This window comes from Aulonocara stuartgranti (genome assembly GCF_965226115.1).
Source record: "Aulonocara stuartgranti genome assembly, chromosome: 3".
NCBI lineage: Eukaryota > Metazoa > Chordata > Actinopteri > Cichliformes > Cichlidae > Aulonocara > Aulonocara stuartgranti.
This window is the reverse complement of record NC_138941.1, coordinates 33,934,046-33,950,772: the sequence shown is the minus strand read 5'-3', so window position 1 is coordinate 33,950,772 and position 16,727 is coordinate 33,934,046. Positions and strand designations below refer to the sequence as shown.

Sequence of the window (16,727 nt, the reverse complement as noted above, 5' to 3'; positions counted from 1 at the left end):
GCAATGCTTTCGACCAAAACAGGCACAGCTTGATGACACCATCAACATGCGCTATCGCGGTAGAGTGGAATAGTCAAAATCTCGACCTTTGGCCAAATTCATATTGTTTCTACTAGGGATTCACCGATACCGGTATCGGGTATCAGCCTCGATATCACACTTTCTTTAAATACCACATTTTTAACGAGTACTCGTACTCGTTAAAAGTCCCCCGATACCGAGGACCGATACCACGGTCTGAGACCTGTCTATGTTTGAGCGGCATGTAAGGGGTTAATCACAGGCGTCGAGTGCCCGCCCCCAGACCCCGAGTACTCGTACTCGTTTCCAAAAAAGTGGTATCGGTGCATCCCTAGTTTCTACCGTATACCGTTTATACTGCCCACCCCTATCATGCAAGACATAAATTTACTTACACATTAGTTAAAATTACTTACAAACTACAGTATAGTTATTTCTATGTTTCCTCTAAAACACAATGTTTGTGAGTAAATTTAATTACAACGTCATTTCAAATAAAATGCACTGAAATTAAATTTCATTACAGGGAAAGTATGCGCTTAGTTGTGTTTCATATTATAAAGTGTTATCCATTTTTTGATAACCTGTTAACATACTGCTAATATGTTTAATTTTTTAAAAAAAACTTGGGGTCTGAATATGTAAAGTTGATTTTTACTAATTACATCCGTGTTCAGGTCTGCTGTGAGCCATGCGGAGGTGACCTTGGCCAGACTGTGAATTCTTCTTTGCTCATTGTTAGTATTTCTAAATACTGTCTCACCACTGAGACTGTCTTTTGGGAATTGTCCTAAATTAAACATTATCATTAATTTGAATGTAATTATAATAGCAAATCCGGAATTACTTATACATGCCGTTTTGGTGTTTTTGTATCATTTAAAGTATCCATTTGTGTTGCATCTCATATTATACATTGCTAACTTACAAAAAAATATAATTTCAGAATGTGATATAATGAAGAGCTATGATTGTTTGGACACAATCATCACCAACGGAGGAAATCACCTAAACTGTGGTCCTTCATGAACGTTTTTAAAGAATTTACTCAAACCCTTTTCCCTGTGTCAGTGTTGCTAATAGCTATACCTGTCATTTTTCTCATAGACAGTGACACTGCAAATTGGTAATTACAAAATGTCAGCAATCACAGCAGAAATTATGTTTGTCACACGCTCCCAAAATACAGATGGGTTTAGAGAAACATGCAGCTCCCCTATGACGTCAACCGTGGCCTTTGAAAGCACATTTAAGCAGCAAGTTTCCATCAGACAGAAATACTAGTAAAAACTTCTATTACACAAAAACACTTGATACAGTTTGGACCACAGTTTGTCTTCAGATCTGTCTTAATTCTTCATAGTGCTGATTCAACAAGGTGCTGTAAAGATTCCCCAGAGATTTTGGTTCATATTGACAGGACGGCATCACACAGTTCACACATCCATGATGAAAAGCTCCTGTTCCGGCACATCCCGAAGGTGCTCTATTGGATTTAGATCTGGTGACTGTGGAGGTTTTTTGAGTACAGATAACTCATTGTTATGGTCAAGAAACCACTTTGATATGATTCGAGCTTTGTGACATGATGTGTTATCCAACAGAAAGCAGGAATCAGAAGATGGTACACTGTGGTCATAAAAGGATGGAAATAGTCAGCAACGATACTCAGGTAAGCTGTGGCATTTAAACAATGCTCACATGGTAGTGAAGAACCCAGGGTGTGTTAAGAAAATATCCCAGTAGCCTGAAAGATTGATACAAGCCAGGATGGATCCATGCTTTCATGCTCTTCACACCAGACTCTGACACTAACATCTGAAGGTATCCAATATGGTCTTCTGGTGCTGTAGTCCATCTGCTTCAAGGCTGCATATGTTGTCCTTTGATGCTCTTCTGCATACATAACAAGTGGTTATTTGAGCTACTGTTGCCAGTAACGCCTCAACAAGGCATTTTCACCGTAAGACCTGCAGCTCACTGGATATTTCCTCTTTTTCTGACCATTTTCTCTAAACCCCCCAAAATTGTTGTGTTGGAAAAGCAGATCAGCAGTTTCTAAAATACTCAGAGCAGCCCACCTGAAAACAACAACCATGCCACGTTCCCCGTGCCTGAATTCACCTTTCTCCCCCATTCTGATGCTCGATTTGAATGTCAGCAGGTTGTCTCAATGCGCCTAAACGCGTTGGTTTGCTTCCACGTGACTTGCTGATTAGATATAGAAGAAAGAAAGTGGCCGCTGAGTGCATTTGCTTTAGTCTGACCTCCTTCCTTACATTTGCTCTGCATTAAAGCTGGGGTATTTTGCAGACCTGCCGACTCAAGAAAACCTGATCGGCCCCCATTTGATAAAGGACTGATATAACTCACGCCTCTGCGCCAACACTGTAAATCGAGCCTGGAGTTGATTACCTTGGTATTAGTCCTGGAAGCAGAAGAAAACAGCAAGCCTCCCTCTCCAAGGTTCAAAAATACACCTACCAACAAGCTTGCTATTTCCCCTTGCTTCCAGCCTGTTTTGCTAAGCTTGGCTGATCACCTGCTCGCTCTAGGGTTCTATTTAATGCACAGACATGGGGGCACATATAGATGTTATCTGACTGTTGAAGTGTGCAAATACAGGTTTTTTATTCTTCTTTTTCTGTTGATATTTGTTTAAGACACGGCTTTATCTAAAGACTCGTCTCAAAGTCCCTGATGACTCTTGCGTGTTAACACTCCAGCCATCTCTGCGCTTTGTTCAGCAGCTGATACTTTTGTTCTTGACAGTGCGAGAATAGAACAGTCTGGTTCGTCTCCTGTAACTCTCCTGTGCCTATTTCTTTTTTACATATAAGAGAAGCACCACTTTCCTTTACCTGCTCGACACGTTTTTTTCCCCTGCTCCGTACTTGTTTTGCCCCTTCACACACACTTTTGATGAAAGGCATCACATAATGTTTTGGAGGGGAAAGCTTTGCTGCAAAATTGCACTAAAATACTGTAAATAATGATTTCCTTTATTTCACATGCTGTATCACCCCACAGCGTTCCCTGACAGCACAGAGGGGAAACAAAACAACAGGAAAAATAGAGGAAAAAAAAGAAACTTGACCAGACACAGCTCACATATGCACACACCACTTGACTGGGGGGGAGACAGAAGCACAATCAGCAAAGCCATTTTTAATGAGCCTCTTCCTCTCTCCATCTATCAGAATGGAATTAGGACAGCACTCAGCGGCTGAGGGGAGGGACGCTGGGAGAATGGGGGCACATGGCTGAAGGAAAAAAAAAGTCTTCATTAAGGACAGTGAAGTAGAGGTGGGAGGAGAGAGCGAGGGGGGGGAGACTTAAGTGATCTAGAAATGCTTCTCCTCTCCTCCTCCTTCCACCACCTAATCAGGGAGCCAAAGTTATGCCAGTCAGAGCGGTTGTTATTCCAGCTAATCCCTCATCACACCGTTTCATCAGGTTTGGCATTTGGCTATCTGCATTAATTAGATGTTCGAATGGACACAGCGTTAATAACTGACGCGCGGCAGATAATGAGAAGCGGTACGGCGCGGCCGTATCCCCTCACAATCACGCTCCCTTTGTCAGCGCTGATACCTCTGCGCTTAAAACACTGCATCGTGTTTACCTGCACCGGATTTCATTTATTGATGATTCAGGCTGTTTTTAGTGCCAGTGGTGATAATGTACTGTCTGCACTTTGGGAGATAAGTGTGTTCAGGCGCGATAGTTTGGACTTGTTCAGAATGTCTCTCCTTCTGTCTCCTTCGCTATTTTTATCTCCGCTCTCCTTCCAAATTTCTCTTCGACTTTCTACTTTTCTTTTATCCCACATTTCTCCTTACTCCCCTCGCCATTCTCTCCCATTTCCTCTATCTCACCTGTCTTTCTCTTTTTTTTTTTCACAGCTTCCCAGAGGATAGCAAGAACCCCTATCTCTCTTTTGCACACTCTCTTCACTTTTAGGCTGTCTTCTCCCTCCCCACCTCCCATGACTCTCTCCTTCATCCATATCAACACCAGGTGAATAGCTCCTCTCTCTAATATCCATTCACAGTCCCCCTTCTTCTTCTTCTTCTTCTCAACTGCCTCTCCTTCCCTGCTTGTGTTTCACTCTCGCTGCACCGGTTTCAAGTTGCACTCGCTTTAATATTCTGCTATCCATCCTCCTTTGTCTCCTCCCTGCCTTCCTTCACGTTCTCCTTCCTTCTTTAGTATTCCGTCAGTCATTGCCAAGTGAATGGTGATGCACTCCATCACAGGTCCCAGATCACCTGCAATCACGGAAAGCGTAGCGTCCTTGACTTTACTGTCTGCTCTTATAAATGCCGGTGCATCTTCACCTAAAGCGATCACGTGCGATATGTTACGTTCATTATTTCCCAACATTTCGAGTGATTTATTTCACTCTTGTTGCAGTCTTTAGAGCTGAATCCTTTACCAAACAGGACACGCCGACTAAGAGCACATTCTTATTTACAAGAGCAGCCCAGGGAGAGAAAGGGCCGGTTCACACCCACCTGGGAGATGCCTGAGACGAGCTTCTTTGGAACAGATGGAGTGTCTTTCTAAAGGAGTGCTTCAAAGAGGTGTCTCAATTTTTGCTTTTACCCTTTCATTGTTTCTTCTTACGGACCAGCACACAGCTGTGTTCTGCCGTACAGCGACGCCGCCATTTCATTAGGGGCATGTCATGGCGACAGTGTTTACTGGTAGCAATGGGAGTTGGATTGACAATACTGGGCGTTTGCCTCCAGTTACTGATGAAAGAACCTTGTATTTATTTTGGTCTTATTTGGATTGTACCATTTGTGATGCTAGCTTTGTGCACAGAAGGTTGAGTGATTGTGGTTATTCTGTGTGGCCATCACAATCCTTAGAGAGTCTCTCGGCCTACTACTAATAAACAAGAAAATACAGGATGGCAATCTTCTTCTTAAGTAAAATTGGTGGTTGCCTAGTGATTGGCATGAATTTTTTTCACATTTAAAGACCGATTGCAAGTAGTTACATCGACCAGCTGATCACCCAGAGGTTGAGCGTGCAACACCCACCACCTCTCATTTTTGATCGCAAAGCGATTGCACGTTGCCTGTCTCCAAACAATTGCAATTGCCACTGGCTGCAGTCACTCATCAACTGCTAACACACAGCAATTAGTTGGAGTCGGTCCGTGTCAATGAATCAGCTAGTTTCCATCTGGTTGTTTCCTGGTTATATCCATATTAAAAAGCAAAAATGCCAAGCGCCTGTGTCATTTTGCATTTAAATTGCTGTCCTGCAGCAGATGCATCACTATTTTTAAAGCAAACAGAAGGTTTCTACGTTCTGGCTGGACTCTGTATGGACTGTGTATGTAGACTCCTGATTTTTATCACAGCTGCAACTTCACTGCACATGTTTGCAATAGTTTTGGCTTCTAAACACAGATGCATGAGCAATATTATGCTCACAGACTCTGACGTAGCTTCCAAAGTGAAGGAGGAAGTGACACTCTAATGAGCATCAGGGGGCAGCTTCCCACTGGTTGCAAAAAGCCTTAGCTCTGTTAATCTATGACCTCAGTAAACACTTTGCAGATGAGTTTATAGTCACAGTTCCTGACTTTAACTATTATTGAATACAAGATGATCATTTTGTAAGTTGAGGTTCTCTTTAGAGACAAAAAGAAAGGTAGAGCAAGGTATGCTTTAGGGTGGGCCTACCTTATGATTGACCTTATAATGTGAGGAAGAGCAAAACGTTACATAAAGCAGTGATGAAGTCAGATAATTAAAACATCAGGACTGCTTCGGTCAGACACAGCTTGAATGAAGTTAAGCAGCTGCATACTTCTCTCTGTGATGTGGAGTACTGGTATTGGGAACAAAGTCTTTTGAGTTAATTCACTTCTGGCAAACTTCTTGATCTTCTGCATACCCAGGTGGTACAGACTGTAAGGTGTACAGTCTGTACCAGGGTGCTCGTCTTTGAAATAAAGGCTAGTTTTTTTTTTCCCAAAGTTAGCTTGCTGCTACTCCTGGAGCAGTTGAGAAGTTCTTCCCAGTTCCTGTCACAAAGAAGCGTTACATTGAAAGCAGAAGTCTTAAGACAGCTTCACCCTCAGTAATCTTGAGTTGACTTCCGATAGCCCCTTGGATTCGTGTATATCCACCAGCCAATCCTCCCTTCCCTTCACGTTTCCATTTATTTCTCCATATGTGGTTTTCCCATCCATCCCTCATCGTCAGACACGAGGGTTCTTTCATTAAGGATTCGGATGATGTGTGGTGGCTGGGTTTTTAGAAACCTTCATTTGTGAACATGTCTCTTTCTTCTTTCTCTTCCACTCTTCCCTGCCATTGTAAACAACTGATTATGCCTTTGAGTTATTCCATCACGTCCTTTTTTTTTCTCTTTCCCAACCTAATGATTCTTGTCATGGCACCGAGCTGAAAATTGAGGCTCTCTCAGATCCCCCAGTGTAACTCAGCCTTTATCTTTCAACTTTCAAATCCCAGAAGCTCCTTAAGTCCTCTCTTAAGTCAGCACCAAAAGCCAAATCTCTCAGTCAATTTACCAGCCAGCCTAGTCGTCATTATTTTGCGCTCGCTGCCATGATCTTACTATCATTAAAATTCATCCCTTACATAACCATCAAGGACGCGATACCGCTCGCTGCGAAGAACAGAATACACAGTGTGTGCAAACAAACACACACACATGCGCGCTTGCAGTTTATTTTTATGTTTTTATACACTTATTTACTCTCCCCCATTTTGGCAGAAGCGGTGATTCAAAAGGAATGGATGCTCGGTAAGCGCGAGCCCTGTGTGAAATATTCAAATGGCACCCTATTTACATAGGCTGGAGAGTTTCTCTCCCACTGCCATCACATGTTTGTTATGTGATATAAAAAGAGAGACAGCGGCAACTCCAGAGACCTCATCCCCATATATTATGCGCCAAGCGCATTCTTTTTATAGCAAGTATAAACACATTAGTTTGCTGCATTAAAATCCACTCAAAATGTTGGCAGTTGTCAGGGTTTGGACAAAAGATACGCCATGTCTTCCTTTACAATAGGTGAAGTGTGTGTGTGTGTCTTTGGTGAAGGATAGAGTGTTTGAAGAGACTAGCAGTAGAGAGTTTGTTGTGTGTGCTTATGCAAAGATCCAGTGTGCTCCCACACCTGTGTGCGAAGGAGCACTTCTCAGTGTGTTTGTGTGTGTGTGTGTGTTCGGCCGCGCTGCCAGACGGCTGCTATCTTTGCAAGTCAGACGGGCAGAGAGGCTGCCGAGGCACGCCAAACGTTTGAAGTGCTATTCTCTTCCAGAAGTTCGATCCACCCCGAGGAAATTTGTCATGTTGTTCTACCTTTCTGATTCCCATATGGCGGGGTTGAGTGGAAGGGTATTTGTCCTTATTTGCTGTCAGCGTCTCAATACACACAAACACTGGTTAAAGTAACTAAGAAATTAGTTTTTCGCCTCGCTGCATTTTTTCCCCTTCTCCTGTTAGTTTAATATTTTCATTCAGCCAGCATCCATCATTCGGTCGTTCATTCCGGGTGGGTTTTTTTTCCCAACCAAATGACTCAACAAACGCTGATAGCCTCAATATTTTCCACCACAGAATATATCCTCTCGCCATTAACTCTGAACCGAATGTCTTCCTTTTCAATAGTTAATTAACCCGCACCCTCCTCCTTTCGCTTCCCATATTAACGCGAGCGACTCCTTCGTGACCCATCGAGACCTCTAACCAGTAAGTGAAAATGAGACGGAAAGGAGAAGATGAAAGGGCGGCGAAAGAGAGACGTAGATGGCAAAAAAGAGAGAGAGAGAGAGGGGCATGTTGTCTAGAGCCAGAGAACCTCAAGAGTGATTCAGCCATTGTTACTCATCCCCTCCTTTTTGCAAGAGGGCTCATGTCATGAGTATTTTAAGTGCTCTCCATTCCGTTGTTCTCCTTTAATCCTGTTAGATAACTCTTTTTCTCCCTCCTCCTTCTGAGTCTTTCTATTTCTTCTCTTTCCTCCTCCGCTCCCCCGCTGCCCACTCAGCAAACGGCGAGTCTTATGCTTTCTGCCACAAGGAAAAGATAGCATGCCTAAACAAGGTAGAGAAGGAGAAAAAAAGAGGGGGGGGGGGAGAGGAAGTGGAAGGGAGGAATGCAGGAGAGGGGAAATGACAAAGATGTGGCAGTACTGGTAGGTGTTGGAGAAATGCACTGGCGAGTGCAGGATCATTTTTTATGAGGAGGGATGAGCGTGGACGAGAGCCAAGGCAGTGGCGAGTGGGTTGTGGAGTGGAGCCTGCACCGCAGCTTGCTGTTAGGACGCAGCGAGTTTGATTTGAAATGCGCGTAACTTGGAAGGTGTTTTAAAATTCACAATCTGAATAATTAAAAACAAACTAAAAAAAGTAGCCAGACTCGGCGCGACGGGACGCCTCTCTGCGTTTGATCCCGTTCTCCATCACGCTCGTTCAAACAATCCTGCACGTGGCTAACGCGGACACGCGCAATTTACACAAACGCAACAAGCGCTCTGGCATGAAAGTGCATTTGTAACGTTAAGACAGAGCTGCCTTTTCCCGTTGCCACCTTCTTTTTTTCTAAACATCTGATGATAGTAGGTTGAATCACACTTAGATCCAAACAATACGTGATGCAATGTTTCAAACCTGCCTTGTAACCACTGTGCGAAACCATCAACACTCCATCAGCCTCAAAAGAAGTCTGCTTCACATAAAATACATTTCCCACAAGCCAGCAGTTGCCAGCCCCGTCGTTTTGCATGAGGACTATCGCAAATGAGGAAGCGGCGGCGGTAGGCGTTGCTTCGCCCAGACGAGGTAGCCACTTAGCACAGGTGAGGTGGGGCAGCCACATTTTTGCAGCTCTTTCTGTGGGAGAGGGCAGAAAAAATGGATCACAGCAGTACAGGAAGATTTGCTTAAACCAATAGCACAGACTAGTGGTGAATGCTTAGAATTGCATGAAAGCTGCAAGTCTTGGATCTGTGCGTTATTTTCTTTTTTTTCTTTTTTTTTAGCATTTTCAGTTACATTCAGTCAAACTCAACAACCCTGAAATCAGCCATCATTGAATGTGTGTAATTTCCACTGATATATGGTTATTGCATTTAAGCAACTCCATCACCACCACTTACTTAAACAAGCCCAAACCTCCTCATTTGCATTCCGAGCACCTGACGGATCCCTCGCTTCCTCTCTCTGCCAAAGAAATTAATTCAACACAAAGAGGAGGTGGGAGGGGCTGGCACTTGTGCTGGGAAGGATTTGCATGACCCAAAAATGCCCTGCCTCTTCTCTGACTCCATAAATCAAAGGGATAGAGAGAATCCCCCCGATGCCTCCTTTCTTTGTCCTCAAAGGTGATAAATTGATCCCCCGGTCGGCTAATAAGCAGAGGCACAGGGCGGCCCGAACTTCCCAAAGATTTATGCGGGCGAGAAGTGGATTTATAGCGCAGGAAATGTGAAAGATCTGGAGAACTAAATCTATTTACTTTATTCTTACTACCGATGCTCATGAGGTTTGAGATGGAAACTCCACAGGGGCACACCCCCACCCCCCTTCACCCTCCCTGGGGGGCGCAAACGTCAAAGAAGCAGGGAACATCCGTCACGGAGGCAATAAATGAGGTGGAATTCCCCACTTTTGATTGATGAGCGCTTGCTTCCGGTGGCAAACATTCTCAATCCGCACGCCCACCGCCCTTGGATGTGGCACCGTTCGGCACAGTTATGATTAGGTTTCATTCCTGGACTTTGCCGAAAACCAATATGAACAACACTTCTTAGGTTTGTCAGCGGTCTTGTCCGAATATAGGGAGGAAAAGAATGTAGAAGGCAATCGAACAGCTTGCAGCTTTTGCCAGACACGAGACCTTTTAAGGCAACTCAAGCAGTCATCTTAATGACGAGAGGTGATACACTGACAGGAAAAGCGGTCTTTTAAGAAGATGATCAATGCTATCATCTTCTCTAAGGCTGACTGGGAAAAAAGGGGGCAGAATATAGTGGCATAGAGTTTCCTAAGAGTGCCAAAGACTGGTGGAGCTACCCCCATCACCACCGCCACCTCCTCCTCTTCTGTCCTCCTTCCTCTTTCATTCTCTTCCTCTAGAGTCTCCCACTCTAGCGTTAATGTGTTTTCCCTCTTCCCTGTTGCACCCCATCTGATTTCTCACCTTTTCCCCTTTCCGCATGTCTTCCTTTCCCCCTCTTTTTCTTTTCTACCGAACCTCCTCTTTTGCTCCCCGTCTACCGCACACCATCTTACTCACTCCCCTCCTCACACCGACAGCATGCTTATCCTGTTGCGTTGATGAGATATTTGAACGATTACCATTATGCATGCTGAGCAGATTATGATAGCCTTTGGGGAGGAGCGGTTTGAGCGTGATGGAAAGTTTTCCGCATGATAGAAACTCCGCTGATAAGTGGGCTTCGGCTGCAAGCGAGGGAGAGGGGAGCGCGGAAGGGATGACGTCTCCGCTCGCTCGTTCTCCACCCGAACACCAATAGCCTCTCCGATTCGTCAGAGTTTGCGTCGAAGCTGCGCGGCGGAGCGGTTTGACGTGGAACAAAACTCGTTTGAGCTACGACATTTGACTTGTCGTATCAAAGGATATCACTGGGTAGCTCCACTAATAAAGCCAAATGTGCAAATGCAACCCATGAGGGGGAGAGAAACAAGTTTGTGCTTCATCGGTGACTTCCGTATACCTGAAACTTTGAATTCCTCACCGAGACAGCTCGCATGGTAAATTTGATATCCGTCAACATCAGCCCGACTGTTGCAAACCTATGCAAATATGTCTAAAATATCAAACCTCCTCTCTCCTAAAAACATACCTTTTTTTATTATTTTTTTTATTTCTGTTCTCTTTTCCTTTTTTGGGTAGGATGACAGCAATCCTGAACAGACACATGATGCAGTATATAACTAATTCTGCGTCTGTGCTGCAGAGGCAGCTCTGGGTACAGAGAGAGAAAGTGAAAGAAGCAAAAAAAAAAAAAGCAGATCCCAAATGCTCATTTTTAGCTGGCTTGTTTGGGCACAGCGCACCAGAGCTGACGAGCTGAGCACAGAGTTTTTGACACAATGGTGTCAAACTCGGGACTGTGATGTTCAGCTCGCACAAGTGAATAGCGGTGCACCTGCTGGCAACACGCAGACACAGACACAAACAGACTGTTATCAAGTCTGAGTGGTAATTAGTGTGTTTGGGAGTGCTGCGGATCATAATGACTCATTTGCCTTACATTGTTTCATTAAAGAGGCTTTCGGAGACATGGCATATGGAACCTACTGGAAATGCTGAAGCCATTTGGAAATGGCAGTGCTGTTAAGCATCCGTTTTAAAATGATAACAATTATAATATCAAAGTTGTTGTCTCTGTCAGAGTTTTGTTTCTTCACTCCTAGTCTAATCAAGCATTTAGCAGATGGGCTGTTCTGTGTTTTCAGTGCCACACTGGGGCCAGCGCTAGGTTGAACTATGATCCTCTTTATTTTCATTTTTAATCTTTCTCTAAATTGTGTAAGAAAACAAGCCCGTTCATTTAAGCCATGTCTAATAATTTCTTTTGCTTTAATCAACTGAACCTGGTACTCAAGAACATGAAGTAAGTTATCACCCAATGCTGTTTCTCTACAATGAATTTTCCCCCTTTTTCAGCTCAGTGTTTTGGTGTTATTCCCTGCAGCTCCCTTTATAGCTAGCTGTCACCGCTCTAATTAGCGCCTTTGCTTCAAGCAGCTGTCTTCAGTGACAAACATGGTTAGGAATGAGTTCCTAACAATCCTGATCCTGAGATATTCATGATAATAACCCTCTTTGATCTAAGTCCTCATATATGCCAACTCTAACCCTAATCCCACCCCACACTTTGGGAAAGCAGCACCTAGCATTGCTAGCAAACGATGCTATGTAATGTCAAACTAAAACAAATGCCTGAATAATGAAATTATCTTAACTATAACGATCAATGAGATTCAGAAGTTTTGCTTTTGTATCATTTTACATAGTTTATCATTATCATGCATCACATTAAACATCTGAAAAGCTTCTGTGTTATTTACAGTAAAATGTGTCCACAGTATAGGCGACATAAGCGCGATTGTTATGTTGGCTGGTTTTTGTCATGTACGACTTCTATGCATCAAACTGTGATAAAATCCACATAACTGCACTGTTAGGTATATGGTTATATGGTGTATAAACCATATACCATATACTGGTATATGGTTTAAAGTCTGCACTTTTGACCCAAGTGAAGATGATCTTGCTGCTGGATCGTCTTAAATGGGTCATGTGATGTGAACGCACCGGCGCCTCTGTTGGCTCCAGAGGGTTAATAAGCAGAAATCACATGAGTTACATTCCAGTGGAGCATTTATTTTCCAGGCTGCAGTCTCTGCAGAGGTCCTTGGCTGAGGCTCTGTTAGCCACGCCACAGTCTCAGCTGAGGACCAAGGGTGACTGGGCTTTTTCTGTTAGGGCACTCACTGTCTGGAAGAATCTCCCTGAGGAGGGCAGCTTGCTGAGAGCCTGATTGTCTTTTAAATGTCTCTTAAGGACATATTTTTATAAGTAGGCTTTTTCAATGCTTCCACTTTGAGCCACTTTTATGCCGTCTCCTATTTTGTTTCATCACCTCGTCTTCTTATTGTTGTTTTTGACAGTTTTATATTGCTTTTAATTTATTTGATAGTTTTAGAGCCCGTCTGACACATTATATTGCCAAATGAATTCACTTGTCTGCCTTCACACATATGAACTTGAGCAACATCCTCTTCTTAATCCACAGGGTTTAATATGATGTTGTTCTACCTTCTGCAGTTATAACAGTTTCAACATTTCTGGGAAGATTTTCCACGTGTTTACGAGTGTTTATGGGAAATTTTGACCATTCTTCCAAAAGCGCATTTGTGAGACACCCAAAGTCTTGCTCTAATTCATCCCAAAGGTGTTCTGCTGGTTTGGGGTCAGGACTCTGTGCAGGCCAGTAAACTTCCTCTACACCAAACTCGTTCATCCATGTTTTTATGGACTTGCTTGTGCACCTTTGTGCACAGTCAGGAGGGAGCCGACCCCAAACTGTTTTCATGAAGTTAGGAGCATGAAATTGTCCAAAATATCTTGGTATGCTGAAGCATTAACAATTCTTTTTACTAGAACTAAGGGGTCGAGCCCAGCTCCTGTAAAGCACCAAACTTTACACCTGTTACAATGCAAGGAAAATTAATGACTGACTTCTTGCACAGGCGGGATCCTGTCATGGTACCACGCTGGAATTCACTGAGCTCCCGAGAGCGACCCATCGTTTCACAAATGTTTGTAGAAGCAGTCAGCATGGCTAGATGCTTGACTTAATATGTATGATTTATACGTATGTATGGAAGTGATTCCAACACTTGAATTCAATGAACTGGATGGGTGAATATAATATAATGTATAATAGCTGGCTGATATTATCAGCCGATAGCGTCGATTTGGCAATTCTTAGTAATAAATTAAAATTTCAAAGGTAAAGAAAACCAACTTTTACCAAGTTATCAGTGTTGATGTTTCTGATGTTGCAACTCGTATATCACATTTTAAATTATAAATGTATAAATATTATAACTGGTCTGTAAATCGTTAACTAGTCCTGCATTCAGCATCAGAATGTTTTTAGTCTGCCTTTCTAAAGTATCTTGGTGCCAGAAGCTCTGAACTTGTTTTAGAGTAATATTGCAACAAACTCTGAGCTCACCCTCCATACCCAGTCCATTTCCTGCTCTGCTTATACAAGCTCGATGGCGCCGTGATTCCTTTCGCTTTGTCAGCGGCACAGTGCGTAGTGTGTTACCACTCATTTATGACTAGGTGAGATCTTTCCAGCATTCAGTCATAGCACTAAAAGAATATACAAATAGGAATTTGATTTTCTTTTTTTTTCTAACTGCTCCCACTTGACTGGCATTTTCGAAGCCGTGTATCGATGGAAGTGATGTCTTCACCTCTCTCTCTCTCGTTCAACATTCTGGTGGTTTTATGAGACGAGCTGGTGTCTCTGTTGGTTACTGTTCAGGGGGAAGGTCATAAATGGACGATTTATGTCTGAAGTATAGCCAGGAATGCTGATGCTACTGTCAGAGAGCAGAGATACTGTCTGGTTTGACTCACATTTAATGGAAACTATAAAGTCCACAACTGCATGTCCTAACTCACTCACTTTCCAGTATGTGCTCACACAGGGACGGAGTTAGCATAACTGGCAGACAGAAATTGTATAGAAAGGCGTAATAAGGCAGACGGACGATAAATTTGCTCTGCGTGACACCAGAGAAGGGTTCACATTTTCAGCGTCTTGCAACACATTTCTGGACTAATTTGCGGTATAAATGCACCAAGTGTACCGCCGGCGCTAAAACTAATCATCATAGAGACAAATGAGAACACTTCATTAGCGCTTAGAGTTCCAGCGGTGTCCGCATGTGTACAAATGCTACTCTTGCAACACAATTTCACAATTTGATAAGTGCAAAGGTATTCATTACCACAGCGCCAGCTAACGTGATGCTTGCATTGATTACTGCAACTACTTTTTTTTCCTCAACAGCTCTTATGTGGACTTCTACACCACCATTGTTAAGTTATGGGCATTTTAATTGCTGTAGACAGGGGTCCATTAGCATAGCTACTTGGGTGGCCTTGGCCATGTTTCTCTAAATCATTAAGCTAATTATACAAGCTAATTAATCAGTATGCTTGGAATGGGCTGCGCGAGCAGACGCTGCTCTTTGTTGGCTTGCATAATGAAACGGGTCCATTTTTAGATGGGGGTGAAAAATGGAGAAGGGGAGGGAGAAAGAAACTTTGATCTCAAAAGTAAACATATGATTTTTGCATATCAAGTGCTTCGGCAAAGTGGGTGTGGGGAAGAAAAAAAATGATGTGAAGTAGGTTTGCAGATGCAGAAAGTCAAGCGAGATTCACGTTTGTGGCGCTTTGAAGATTGCTTGAAGACAGCGGATAGGGGAGGTAGTTTGTGCTGCGGTGTCCAACATCCAGTTATCCGTGTGGGGTGTTTTTTTTTTTTTTTTTCTCCACGGGAGGCAAACGCAGCCAGAGATCTGTCAATCACCTGTGCCACTGTGACATCTGAGGGTAGTCAGACAATCTCAAGGGCACGTGTTTTACTTAACTGAAGCAAACGTAGACGACTTAATATTTATGCCTCTACCTAAGAATGAAAATCAGCCTTTATACTGCTTGGATATTGTGTCCCTTTTCACAACACAACCTGAAACCACATTCAATTAAAGCCCCAATTACATGCACTATGTCATTATAACTGGCTGTGTTTGTGTGTGTGTGTGTGTGTGTGTGTGTGTGTGTGTGTGTGTGTGTCAAGCATATACTTATGCTTTCTTGCACGCTTTTTAAAACAAGGCACTGTCAGAAATTATTACTTCCAAGCAGACATAACCAAACATCCTGCCATCCTGTCTTCAGCAAAAGGTGCAGACACTGTCAGCATTCATGCAGGAGTTTTATTTTTAGCAGCTCTCATTATGCACAATGGAAAGTCATTTTCTCAAAGTGCATGAAGCATGTTTACAAACCTGATAACGCATCAGCGCGAAGACACTACAGTGTGTGCCAGCTCATGCTCGTCTCCGTTCACCTCGGTGCGGTGACTCTGTATGCAAACTCAGCACTGGCGTTCGGTACACCGATGTAAGTGTTTAGTGGTGAATGGACTAAAGCGTGACACGTCCTGACCTCTTTGTCTCTTTACCCGCAGGGAAATTCGGAGGAGTTCTGTTCTTTCGTCGCTCTGGTCCGAGGCAGCAATCGCAGCTGATTATTCCAAACGGGTAAGATTGAAAAAAAAGAAAACAACAACAACAACAAAAATTCAAACCCTACAATTGTGTTATTTAATCTGAGAAACTCCACTGATGACAGCCACTCCACTGGGGGATTTCTTTTTTTTCTACCTCCAGCGTTCAAATGTCAGCAGTGCAGGAGAATAATAATGTCAGCCCACAGAAATCAAATCAGGGGTCAGACAAATAAATGATGTTAGTATGGATTAAGATAAAGGTAGAATACATGTCAGGACATGATGCATTGCTCACTTGTAGATAATATTTTTCTTCTTTGTCTGACTTTTATTATGAATCGGGATGAATGTTGCACAAACTATAGAAAAATAAATGAGTGCCTTTGCAAAGGCAGTTTTATTCAATAACAGCTTGAGATTAATTCCACTCATGCTGTCAGTAGGCTACCATGTTGGGCTGATGACACACAAAGCATGCTAACGGTGCCCTCTGCAGTACAGGGATCTCCACTGCTGCTACTCTACAGTTTTAAGAGCAAAGCTGTTCTCATATGAAGACTGTGTGATGCACGCTGTTCACACCTCTCACTATATTTGCTCCTGCAAACACCCTGAATCTTCAGAATCACCTGCCGTATTAAAATAGCGTTATTGCAGTGTATAATTATGCTGTAAAGCCGTGTCGTGACACTAACGCTTTAATCTGCACTAACTAAAGTTCCCACAACTGCAAACGCCGAACTGTCCTCGGCTAAATCATGATGTCTCTCTCATTATCATCATCATAATAACGTTCCAGCTGGGATAATTAAAAGTACAGTTCATGTCCTTTGGAAATGAAGCCAAGTTTTACCCTCTA

At 43.1% G+C, this 16,727-nt stretch overlaps 1 protein-coding gene across 18 annotated transcripts in view; it reads left to right on the top strand.

Annotated features, from left to right (window-relative positions):
• LOC309701940 (receptor-type tyrosine-protein phosphatase delta-like) overlaps positions 1 to 16,727 on the top strand; it is a 409,167-nt gene that overhangs the window by 147,164 nt on the left and 245,276 nt on the right. For all 18 annotated transcript variants that reach the window (XM_082526274.1, XM_082526271.1, XM_082526265.1 and 15 more), the window contains exon 5: positions 15,827 to 15,899. The gene's annotated coding sequence lies outside the window, so the exon portion shown is untranslated. The remainder of the gene's footprint in view (positions 1 to 15,826; positions 15,900 to 16,727) is intronic.